This window comes from Pollicipes pollicipes, unplaced genomic scaffold (assembly GCF_011947565.3).
Source record: "Pollicipes pollicipes isolate AB1234 unplaced genomic scaffold, Ppol_2.1 Scaffold_1600;HRSCAF=1878_pilon_pilon_pilon, whole genome shotgun sequence".
Lineage (NCBI taxonomy): Eukaryota > Metazoa > Arthropoda > Thecostraca > Pollicipedomorpha > Pollicipedidae > Pollicipes > Pollicipes pollicipes.
Genome location: NW_023595962.1, coordinates 5,913,447 through 5,925,998, shown reverse-complemented (window position 1 = coordinate 5,925,998; position 12,552 = coordinate 5,913,447).

Here is a 12,552-nt window from a genome sequence, read left to right as displayed (position 1 = left end):
GACATCAGTCAACACCCGGGGCCATCCTACGATCGGGGCCTTAGAGGCCTCCCGCAGGCGCGCCGCGCGCACTGTTATCAGATGATGCTAAGGTCCGATAGGCCCCGGAGGCACCGTCAGGGACAGACTCTAAGGTCTGGCTTGCCCCGGGGGCATCGTCAGGGACAGACCCTAAATCCGAGACGCCGTGGCCCGTTGTGTCAGGGCTTAATGAACTTGCTATCCAGACAGCGCATACAATTACCAAAATTCAGGTGCCGTGTACCGTGTTTTGCATGGGCAGGAGGTGTTTTCGAACACGCTGTGTTACATCATGACCTCCTTTATCCAATTAGGCTATCTGGCAATGATCAATATGACAACCTTTTTTGTGAGGGGAATAGCAACTAAAACTTGGGACCGAAAAACTTACTGCGAAGTTGACGCCATCGCATCCCATTACCCATGCCGAGAAGGCGCCCAGCTGCGACATTCCCATGCGGCAGCGGCAGTCAGCTGGCTTGTCAGCTGGCTACTGTTCGGCGGCCAATCTGGCGCGTTGACGCTATTGATCAGCTGGAGCGGGGGGCGTCAGCCCGTCGCCACCTACTGATGAGCCGACTGGCGGCCTCGGCACCTCCGTGTGCCGTCCAGCGGCGCTGCTCAGCGGCGACGTCACCGAACTGACATCGGGGTGATGACGCCACCAAAATGACGTTGGATGGTAACATTCGCGTTCATCTGATGATGTTACTTGGATGGCAGCCAGTAGCGAGTGCACTGAGGACGACAATGACGTCGCCGGCTAATGTAGTGTGAAAACGTCACAGGCTGGCAACACTGGGTGATATCGCAGGCTGCCGTTGTCGGGTGACGTCACTGGCTGAAATTGCTGGATGACGTCACTAGGATGATGACGCTAGTCGAAATTGCCATGGAATGTTAGTTGGTTGTGCTGTCAGATGATGCAAGGTGTTTATATCTCCGAATCGTAATGTGTGGCTATGCCACACATCAGCCGATAACCTCACCTGGCTTAAATTACTTAATTTTTACTCCTCACTGACGCTACGAAAGGACGTGCCATTGAGGCCAGTTACTGTGGCGACGTCAGTGGATGGTGTCAGGTGGCGATCATTCCCTGGAATGCTGTTAGTGGATGCTAGCTTGCCTGCTAGGCACCACATCCAATGTCACCCCAGAAGAACTCGGCGAGGGTAATTACTTCAAATGTTCGGTGGGCCACCAAAGCAAAAAAGGTGGGCAAAAGTCCATCAAATGTTCGGTCAGTTGACATGAGTGCTCTTTCGGCCCGTGGTCTCGCTCATGATCACTCCTAATCGGTTGACGAGCGCTGTTCGCACGCCTCGAGCACGCTGTTTGGATAATGTCCCGACCAGCTGATGGAGCACTGTGCCGTAAAAACTTTGGGCTTGAATCAGCAAATGAACCACTGTGCAGCCCACCACTGCAGCGACCCTAAACCAAACGTACTTTGCAAAAATATGCGAATTGATGCAAAAATGTTGCAGCGCAGTCCTTTTGTGGCTTGCCTGAGTCCTGTGAAAGCGTGAAGGTAGTAAATATTTCAACTCAGTATTAGTCAACACTACTGCTTTGAATACTGAACTGCTCCAACTTCACTTTACTTACTAAATTTAATTCAGCATCCGAATATTTGGAAATCGTTTTCACATCCCGATTTCACTGTGAAGTTGTCAAAATCAAGCGGAGCTAAGCCAACCGAAGACCGCAACTCCAACCTGTTTAACTGGGCTATAGTTTCCTATTCATTTGAGGAGCTTTAACCCCCCCCCCCCCCGCCCCAACTCTGTGAACCAAGCGCGCCAAATGCAGAGAGAACCTCGTCTGTTGGTGTATCTTGGGGGCTAAATGAGTCATTTCTACTGCTCCACCTTCCAACCGATTTTGCCAAATTCACCCTTGCTGTAAACTGAAACCGACACACCCCGCTGAATAACTATGCACTTTCTTCTTTTCTGTCTCCTTTTTAATCCCCAACAGTGGAAAGACGGGGGAATTCACATAAGGCACGTGCACAGTCGTGTGCGATGTACTGTGCCATTTTCCAACCATCGTGACGAACGCTGCCGCGCCCGATGGCGTGGATTTATGCTCCCAGTGAATCATTGTTGAAAACGAAGTACGCGTTGCCAACACGAAATGCAAAGCGCTCGTTGAAACAGGCTCCACATCTCGGCTGCCATCAGTCGGAGCGCTATGACGCACGCACATTTTTTCGCAAATGGAATGTACCGTAATGCAGGGAGCGAAGTCAGGATGGACGGCCCACCTGCAGCGGCTTATGCACGCCAAGTGTCCAGGGATCCCTGACTTCCAAAGGCGGTACTGAAGAGTTGTGCATGTTTTTAAATGGGACAGTGGGAGATTTGGCTTATTGCCAGATTTGCGTTGGTCGGTATGGTCGTAGGCACAGCACTGCAGCATAACACATGCAACCGCGAGATTGGCGTTAAAGTCGAACAAAAGCACACCTGCCGTTGATACATTGGCGTTGGAACTTGCATTCCACCAGCAGGGAGCCGCCGGAAAGCAGACTGTACCGCACCACACCACTGTCCGGCGGGACAGAGAACGTCCAGGGGCGCGGTTTCGAACTACAGAGGCACGTGCACTGTCAAATGTGTTTTTTACTCCACCATAGGTATTGGTTCCAGGTTCTTCCAACCAACTATGACATCTGCATAATCATCCCGTTATGCAGCATAAGCAGGCAGGCCAATGCAGGTGCAATCGGACTGATCTGTGTCCACGAGCACAAATCAACCAGTACCCACTTGATATGTGGCAAAACACTGAGTCCAAGCACACAGGAACTCTGATTAATAAGATAGTGATATTTCCCGCAAGCTCGTTTTCTTCTTTCCTGCTCAAACAGGTCTAAGATAAGTGTTATATCATCTACGGCAGTGCATTACATTACCACTTGGCGCCTTGGCCTGCAGTGCTATCAGAATCTCATCAATCTGATGATCAGATGATACACCGTCTGTCAAACCACTCCGACTTAGCGACTGTATGGGATGGGAAATATCACAGCTGCACCAACAGTAAAGACCGGCAAGGGGCTGCTGACGTCACTGATGATAGTTTTGATATGTTTGAGGCACCATTTCTCTGAAATATTGATTCAGCGTTGGTTCCCTCCCACATTTGTAAAAGACCTTTAAAAGGCAGAAGAAACGTGCTGTCAACATGGCATGAAGTGTTTGGTTCGTAATCCTGATAGTTGTGTAGTTCGGACGCGAGGTGTCAGCTGGTAGCGTGTGAATGGAGATTTGGGCCGGTTCAATCCCTTATTGAATGTTTTTGCTCAATATCATTCGTTCTAATCCGCTTCCAAATTGCAGCCTACCCTATCACAAAATCCAACGAAGTGTAAATGATATATTCGGTTCCGCGTATTTTCTAGCAAAGACATGAGTGGCATCGATCAAAGTGATGAATGGTTTCATATGCCTATTTCAATGTTTTAAATGCAGTGTCTCTCCACGTTTATGTTGTTCAACTCGATGCGTGCTGCGTTTAGCAATTACTCAGCACAACTGCTGAGGGATTATGCAGTGCAAAAGCCGTGTGGTAATCAGCACGGCGATTTCGTTATGTTCACTACCCTATAAAGACAAATAAAATAATAAATTATTCCCTCAGACCTGTACCCGCAGCTGCTGTCTCACACACCACAGACTTTGGCGTCCAATCAGCCGTCCACAAAGACTTCCGCGTCCGGCCAGCCCTCCACAAAACGGCATGCATGCGCTTGATGAACAAGCATCCACAGCATAGACATCTAGTACATCCATAAAACATCGTGGTTGTCTCTTGGTGCTAAACATCTGTGATCCAGAGCATACTGTACAATAGTTTATGCAAATTCTGAGGTGCTTAACATAAAATAGTCAGTTTTGAGTTGTAGCACAGCCTAAGCACTGCATAATCCCAAAGCAAATCCGTCGAGCTGCCCTTCGACAGAGAACGTTTTGACGCTCGCGAAAACAAATCACGAATTCCGGAGAAACCAGCAAACAAGATGGCTGGAATTTGGTCACATCTGTACAACTGCGTACGTTCGCTGGCCTTGCTCCCTCACGCACCTCACCTGAATGATATTCAGTCCACAGCACACGTGGCTAGGTCCAAAAATTCGGCTACTGGCTCCGACCGTTTTGTCCAACACACGCAATGAGATGAATTGCTCGGAATTTATGCATACCTACGACACCTGCATACCTCTACTTACAATTTCACATTCCTGCTTCCTGTGTACTAGCCTGGTTCCACCACACATCACTCCAGAGGTCTTGTAATTCCTGCTTCCTCCGTTATAGCCTGGTTCTACAACGCATCACTCAAAAGATCTTGCGATGTCTGTGTACGTCCTGTCTGAGCCGCAGCAGCAATGCATCATCCTGAAAAAGCTGATACACAAATGGTGGGTCTTGCTTAGGTCATTTTTTGAGCACAGCGTCGTGTTGTGAGACGTGACCGTGACCGAAGAACATCAAACTGGTATGAAATATATGGTAAGCGATGGATTGAGATAGACGAACACAGCAGATGCAGTTGAATATTTTGCAACAACGAAATAATCCAGACACTTTGACCGTAAAAACATTTGCTTAAATCGGGTTCCAACCAGCAACGCACAGGGTCGGCTCCCGTTTTGTTTTTTTTCTTGTGATATGTGCAGAGGCTATTTACTACATCATATAGTCATTTTAATCGTGCTAAAAAATGAGATCTGGACTATGACGCTACAAAAGCTACGGATATATTAACGTGCAACACATTGCAAGCGGCATTGTACACGCGAAGTGCACTTGACTAACTTAAGTTCTTTTCAAATGGTGTTGCACTGAACTGAAATGCAAGATTTACTTGTAGCATAGCCTGGGAGATCTTTAATTGATCGGAATCCCCGACCCTGAAAATGATGAAACGTTTTCTGATCTACCGCGATCCAATCCGCAAATAGATCTGGAATTCGCAAAATTATTCAGTCCGTGAAGTTCCTTAGCTGAGGCGGCTAATAAAGCCGTGATATTGTCATTGTAACAAATTACACCTGGCCAGAACTCAAGTCATGATCTCCAATTCCACAACCTGATAATGATTCTCTCTCCTTCTTTCTCTCTCTCTCTCTCTCTCTCTCTCTCTCTCTCTCTCTCTCTCTCTCTCTCTCTCTCTCTCTCTCTCTCTCTCTCCTCTCTCTCTCTCTCTCTCTCTCTCTCTCTCTCTCTCTCTCTCTCTCTCTCTCTCTCTCTCTCTCTCTCTCTCTCTCTCTCTCTCTCTCTCTCTCTCTCTCTCTCTCTCTCTCTCTCTCTCTCTCTCTGTCTTGCTCTCGCTCTCTCTCTCTCCCTCTATCTCTCTCTGATCACCGATCTTTGATGGAATGAACAATTAGCGTTGCTTAATGCTTTTTAATCGCACTTGTCCCACGCCACACTCCATACGCTACCCAGTGGAAATCCACATGAGCGTTATTTGAGCGAGAAAACGCGCCGTGGCTTCACACTCGGGCGGAGCACCCCGCTGCCAAGCCATCAGGTCAACAGGTCACCGAGTCATCAGTTCAACGGGTCACCAAACCCGCGACACCTACATCGCTAGGGCCGCACGTTCCGGCCGATAGGGACGTCACGCGGAACACCTGCCCAAAGCCCGACCAATGAGAACACCACGTGGAGAATCTGCGCAGCGCGAGAAGGAAGGGCGCCCTCCTTCCTCTGCCCTCAGCAGGAAGTCCGCAGGTATATTCTCTTCACGGATATTCACCGCATTCCAGCCTATTCGGGGGATTGGTTTTGGCTGGCACAGGCAGACAGGTCAATATTATGGCAGCTTTGGTACACAGCTGTCTCGAATATGAACAGATGGAGAGCCGGTCTGTGTGGCGTGTGGAATAGGACCGGGAGGCATTGTAGCTGCACGGCAACAGCTGCAGCAGCTTTTTACCGTTTTCAGCTGATTTGCCGCGTAAACTTACACACGGGTATGACATGTCTTGTTCTTTGTTATTGACGTTACGATCAAGTTAAGGTACTCCACCATCAAGTATGACCAAGTTAGCTTTAAAGAGGATCAAGTTGAGCCATTCTGTCATCAAGATCACCCCAAAGTAGGTAGGTGTTCATGCCTTTGATTCAATAGCATGGACGCAAGGAGCGATGCAAACGCGGAAACACCGAGCCACTAATAAAAGTTGCAGACGGCACAGTCGTTCTGCGCATTATCTGATATCTACGTAGATTCTTACTGGACCGAAATAGTAGCGCTTCCGTGACGCCGTGCAAACTCCTGTGAGATCAAGAGGCCGGCAGTCGTGATTCAGTCATAATGTCCTAAGTTAAGCTTCCATCAAGCTCGTTTCACGCACGGTTTTTGCTTTTAGATTTTATTTTGGGATTACTGCTGAACCTAGAAGAAATTGATGCTATTTCTTAACATCCAGTATTCTAATCCAACGCGAAGAAAGGGTTCTGGATTTATTTTGTGACGTCATGCAAACTCCTGTGAAATCTTAACGCCGGCAGCCGTTGCGATTTCGTCATAATTACCCAAGTTAGCCATCCTTCCGGCTGTAAAAATCGTAGCCCGTTCTTCCGCTGCACATATTCGCAGTAAGTGACATCGGCCACGTCTCGCCGCTAGCTGCTGGGCGTGCCCTCCGCTCCGAGCCGCTGTAGGGCTGAAGTTGGCTCGTCGTGAGGACGGTAGCGAGGGAGCCAGTGGCGCCCCGCTGGGCGGGGGGGGGGGGGGGGCGCTTACCGGTACGGGTCGCGGAGAGGAGGTCGGGGAAACACACGCAACATTACCGATCGGATGTAAACATGCCAGGTGCAGCTGAAGAGGGGACTGTGTAACACGCAGCTCGAGTGAACGGATTACATTTAATAATCGAAGAGCGGTTTGGCTCAGCTCGGTCAGAGAGTGACGTGTAGCGACGCGGCGATCTGTATTGGACCGAGTCCAGTGGCGTCCTGCCCCTGCTATCCAAGGCAGGCACGACATAACATTTAGTTCGGGTGAGCTACCACTCATAAGTCAGCTTGCATACACGTACCTTTTAAGCGTCCCATACGGTCCGCCACGGGACGGCGGTCAGCGCCCGCGGCGGTAGGTTCCACCGGCCGCATTCCACCGCGCGGCCGAGGCCGTGCCGCGACACGGCAGGGACAGCATGCTGTGCCGCCGGGCCGGCTGGGCGTGCTCACAACATAGCCGAAATATCACATCTATCTCTCCATTCATCTGTTTGTTCTACAAGCAATAGAGCTATTTATGCCGTTTCATGCATATATATATATATATATATATATATATATATATATATATATATATATATATGCATATATATATATATATACATATATACACACACATATATATATATATATATATATATATATATATATATATATATATATATAATGTTCCTCGCAATGTTCCTTGAGCGTTCGGTTTTCGACATAAATGTTCTCCATTATCTCGACGTTTCTTCGTATTTGCACATGATATTTAAAAAGCTTCAATATATAAAACTGTTTGATTTCAAAGGTTTGGATACTACTTTTATCATGCATGCTATCCCGTGACCTTGAAACACATAATTCGATGAACTTTAAGCACTGACAGCGTCCAATGACATTTGCCTCATCTAGTTATTTTCATTTATCTAACTCCTGTCCCTCAAGTGTTGTGAAAGCCTCACAACGAAAGTACCCCTACCAAAGCCCACAGGGCAAACGGCGCACGGACCAGCCCAAAACTTTGCGTGGGGGAAGCATCCTCTTTCAGTCGATCATGCACGAGATGAACTCAGGGCTGGTATGACTTGCCTCCCGTCACCGCCTTCCCCCAGCTCAAGTCTCCCTAACCTTTCCGCACCCGCTCATCCATCTAGGGCTTCAGCCTCTAGCTCATAGAGCAGATGTGTGGTCCGCAGCTTCCCGAACGAACACCTCGGAACGTTTTACATCCACACAGGAGGCAATCCAGCCCTGAGTACTTCGGCAAACACTCTCCGATTCAGTCTGTAATGACGCCTGAATGAGACCTGCCAGCTCGTAACCGTGGAGTCCATGGATGTTCTCGAGCCACACGAATAACGGACGTTTCAGCAGCAGGGACGCGCTTCGAGAGAGACAGGCACATTCGTGAGATACAATATGGGCTCCGGGCAAGAGAGTCAAAGTCGAGTGCATTCATACGGGTTGTATTTGTTCGGAGCGGTTTGTGTCTATGCAGCGGCGTACGAGTTCGAATTAGCGTATGTGTGTTCGGGAGATGCATGCGGATGTAGTGACGTCTGTGCTCGTGAGGAGAGATGTGTTTTTAGTCATGACTCACTTGTACTCGTACTGACGTATGAGGCTCGCAGTGGCGTGCGCCTCCGCGACCGTGTTATGATTCGTGGCGAACTGTTGCGTATGCTCGTACAGACAAATGGATATGTCGTCATCAATCTCCCCGAACTCGAACTCCTTGTGTTAGTGACCTTGTATTTCTTGTGTTAGAGCCCGCACTCGCAGTGATCAGTAACGCAGCCACCATACACGAATACGGGCGTGTCTCTCCATATGAAGCCGTAGCTGAAGTCCAAATGAGATCGGAACAAGCGCCATCCGCGCACCGATTTTACACAGAAGTGCCGATATGCGCCAAGGATATTCGAGACGGTGTTGCGAATGTTTACATCTATTTTTCTGAGATTCGTTTCCGGCTTCTGATTTCTCCGACACCACAGGCTGCGCTGCGCAGCTTACCTCAATGTCGGAGGTGTTCAAGACGGCGGCTGAGGCTCTGTTAGCCATCAACATGGCCGCCAGCAGCAGTGACAAGGTCGCCGCCATCTTCAAAAGCATTCCTGAAAATAAACAGTTGCAGGTTGGTAACACTTTCCAACTTCACGCTAGTCTCAAATGATGGAGTAAGGGTATTTTCTTGCTTTTGGCAGCGTTTGAAACAGATGTGTGCACATGATGCGTTTACGGGTTTGACAGTAAGATAACAGCATGATGCGGCATAGTTGCACACAACGCACCCGCACACTCTGCCTGTACGGTGAAGCCAGGATAATAAGACTTCCGCTAACCTGATTTTTAAGGCTATTTTCAGCCATGGAGCCCTGCTGCGCTGCAAAACACGTGCGCTCGACAGACCAACTGTTCGCATGAGCCCAGCACTTCAGGTTATGTGCTGGTCGTTCAATCACCAGGTTCATTAGCGTCCCAGACAAGGCCAAAGGGAATGCTTGCCGGTCTCACGGGCATTCTCGCTCGTGGTTAGCAGTGAAGGCGCCCTGTAAATGAGCACGCCAACCAGACGTGACGAGGTGGCGCCTGCAGCCCCAGAGATGTCAGGCTGCTGAAAAGACAAGTACGCTACACCACGACGCTTAAGTTTCTGTGAAGTCAGATGGCGGGATTTTCCGTGCCGAGTATTGAAGCACGTTGAGTTTCGCCGCAAAACTCAGCCGTCGGCCCTGAATGTCACATCGAATGAAGAGGGCCAGGGCTCACTCAACAAGCAATGCAAAGCGGGAGCGTTGGTCCCATAAATTGCGTCGAAGAGGAAAAAAGTAAGAGGTTGGGGTCCGAACGTAAAATATCAATATACAAAAAACCTTTGCACTGCAGGCCATATCCCTGCGAAGGCCGTTGCGGCGAATCAGCGATGCTTCCGCTGCGTCAGCCACAGTTTATCAAAGCGTGATCGGATTTCAGAATGGATGGCGACGACTGGAGGTTCTCCATAACGAGCAGGTTTGGGACGGCTGCATGTTGCAGGAAGTGCTGCACATTTGTATGAGGTTGTCGACTGAAATATCCATCTTGAAGATCATTCAGTGTAGTTCACAGCCCTGGCCCGTCTTAAGACCTGAGCCCTTCATTTTTTCTGAGGGAAACGCCCGCGAAGATGTGTAAGACTATTTCAGGAAGACTATTTAAAGGTCACCTAGGCACCCACGACGCCATAATAACGTTTTTTTCTTCAAATCCTGCTATTCTATTGGCTGCGCAGTGAACAGGGCAAAGCAAATATAAGCGTCGAGTCACTCATATGTGGCGCCCTAGAGCACGATTTCCAGATATAACGGCCGTCTATTGGCTTTCAATCAAGGGTGTGCGTGGTAAGATGACGTCATCAAACAATGACGTATTGGGAAGCATATTTACTTAACGGAGCAATTGTGTTGTCTAGAACAGCTTTTTCCACTCAAATGTATACCAATAGTTATCAGTGGTCTTAATTCATCGTATCTGACGCTTGCTTCAATATTTACGAGTGTGAAACATTCTTTTTAAGCGGACGGCAAAGGGAGTGACGCTTATCCTTGCGTAGGCCGCAGCCTTTCAGTATCACGTTTCCTGAATCTGGAATGTTCCACTCGGAAAGACCAAAGGCTAATAGAAGTCAGGGAATTTGCCTAGGCGTGGCCAAGGCAACGTGAAGGACATGACCGGACACCAGCAGCTATGAGCAGGTCCAAAGTTCCCCGCGAGACACGGGTGCCTTCCTCCCTTTCTGCCTCTGCCCCGGGCTCTCGATTGGGGCCGCCCGCCTGAAAACCCTTCCGCGCGTGATGACGTCATCAACGACGGCGTGGCTCTACTGGCAACGTGTCATTTGCAAGTGCTAAGGAGACGGGGAGGTGCTGAGGAGGTGGGCAAAAGGTAAGCGCCTTTAAGCTGTTTATCAACAGAAGTCATAATTCTACACACCGTAACGGACTCGAGAAATGAAAAGCACACAACCTCAATGCGCTTTCAGGTTGGGATTACCATTATGCATGCTTTTCGGACGTTGCGTGTGTTTAAAAATTCATTCCTGCGTTGTAGGTGTTTCAAAATGTATTCCAAACATTTACATAGGTATTTGTCTCAGCTTGCCAGTGTCATCACAATTCGTTTATGTAATTTTCAATGTCCAGTCCAAACTATGGTCAATGCGAACAGGAAATTTGTCATTCCACTGACATACCGCGCATCACGAAACCGCTTTTTCGAAACCACCAAAAAACCCAGAGACCAGGAAGACTACAGAGACCACGGAGAACACAGAGACAAGATAAGTCACGGAAACCGCAGAGATCACATAGATCACGGATACCACAGGGACCACAGAGATCACGAGTCACGAACACCGCAGAGTTCGCTGAGACCAGAGATACCGCAGAGACCACGCAGGCCGCAGAGACCACGGATACCATAAAAACCACAGAGACCACAGAGACCAAGGAGACCACAACAGAGACCACAGAGGTCACAGACACCGGCAAACCGGCACGGTGCCGTGAGCTTAATCTTCTCTAGGTCCAAAGACACCGACTCCGTCTCCCCAAACTGATAAGCAGTTCATCACGTCTGTAGAAGGCAAGACGTCGGATAATTTATGGCTTCTGGAACGAAGAAGTATGTCGTTGTTCGTTCTTGATAACTCCCATCATGGCAAATGACTTCAGTTCAGATCGTTTCGTCTCGGAATCATGGATCCTCTCAGGTGACAGCTCTTTGCTTCTTTGTGCATTTTCGTCTGGATCGAAACAGCTAACCAACTTTTGCATTAAGAAATATTATAGGACAGACCTTTCGTCTTCCAATTCATGTCGTCATTGCCTGTCTTTAATTTCATGTTTGATCTCACCGATCCTTTGACTGCTTTCTTAATAGCCAGTGACAAAATCCTCCGCTGTATTATAATTTAATCCCACGCGGCAGCCAAAAAACCAATCACCTATGACTCGTGTTTTCAATTACATATTTTTGTTACTGCTGGTAAAAACCAAGGAAAAGGGCAAACTGAAATTGCTTATCCACAAAATGAACTCAGGGCTCTCATGCTAACGCTGCGTGTGCATCTGTCTTTCACAAGCTGCAGCTAATTCAAACCATGGTAAGTCTGTTTGTATTTTAGATGCAGGGAGAAGATCCATGCATTATCCACAAATATCATCCTCATACGAAGGCCAGCTGATGAGGCCCTCACGCAGCAGCGAGACCTCGGATAGGGCCCCCACCCAGCAGCGAGACCTCGGATGAGGCCCTCACGCAGCAGCGAGACCCCGGATGAGGCCCTCATGCAGCAGCAAGACTCAGCGAGCCAGCCTAACGCCATACGCGGCCCCGAGAACGTGCAACACCCATCCCGTCACCCACGTCCTCAGGGTCGCACCGCACTAAGCGAGAGAAGACAGAAGCGACCTTGAGGATGTGCTATACTCAACAGCGCGACCCTCAGGATGTGCCATACTCGACAGCGCGACCCTGACGATGTGCCACACTCAACAGTGCGACCCTGAGGATGTGCCATACTCAACGGCGCGACCCTCAGGATGTGCCACACTCAACAGCGCGACCCTGAGGATGTGCCACACCCAGCAGTGCGACCCTGAGGATGTGCCACACTCAACAGCGCGACCCTGAGGATGTGCCACACCCAGCAGTGCGACCCTGAGGATGTGCCACACCCAGCAGTGCGACCCTGAGGATGTGCCACACTCAACAGCGCGACCCTGAGGATGTGCCACAC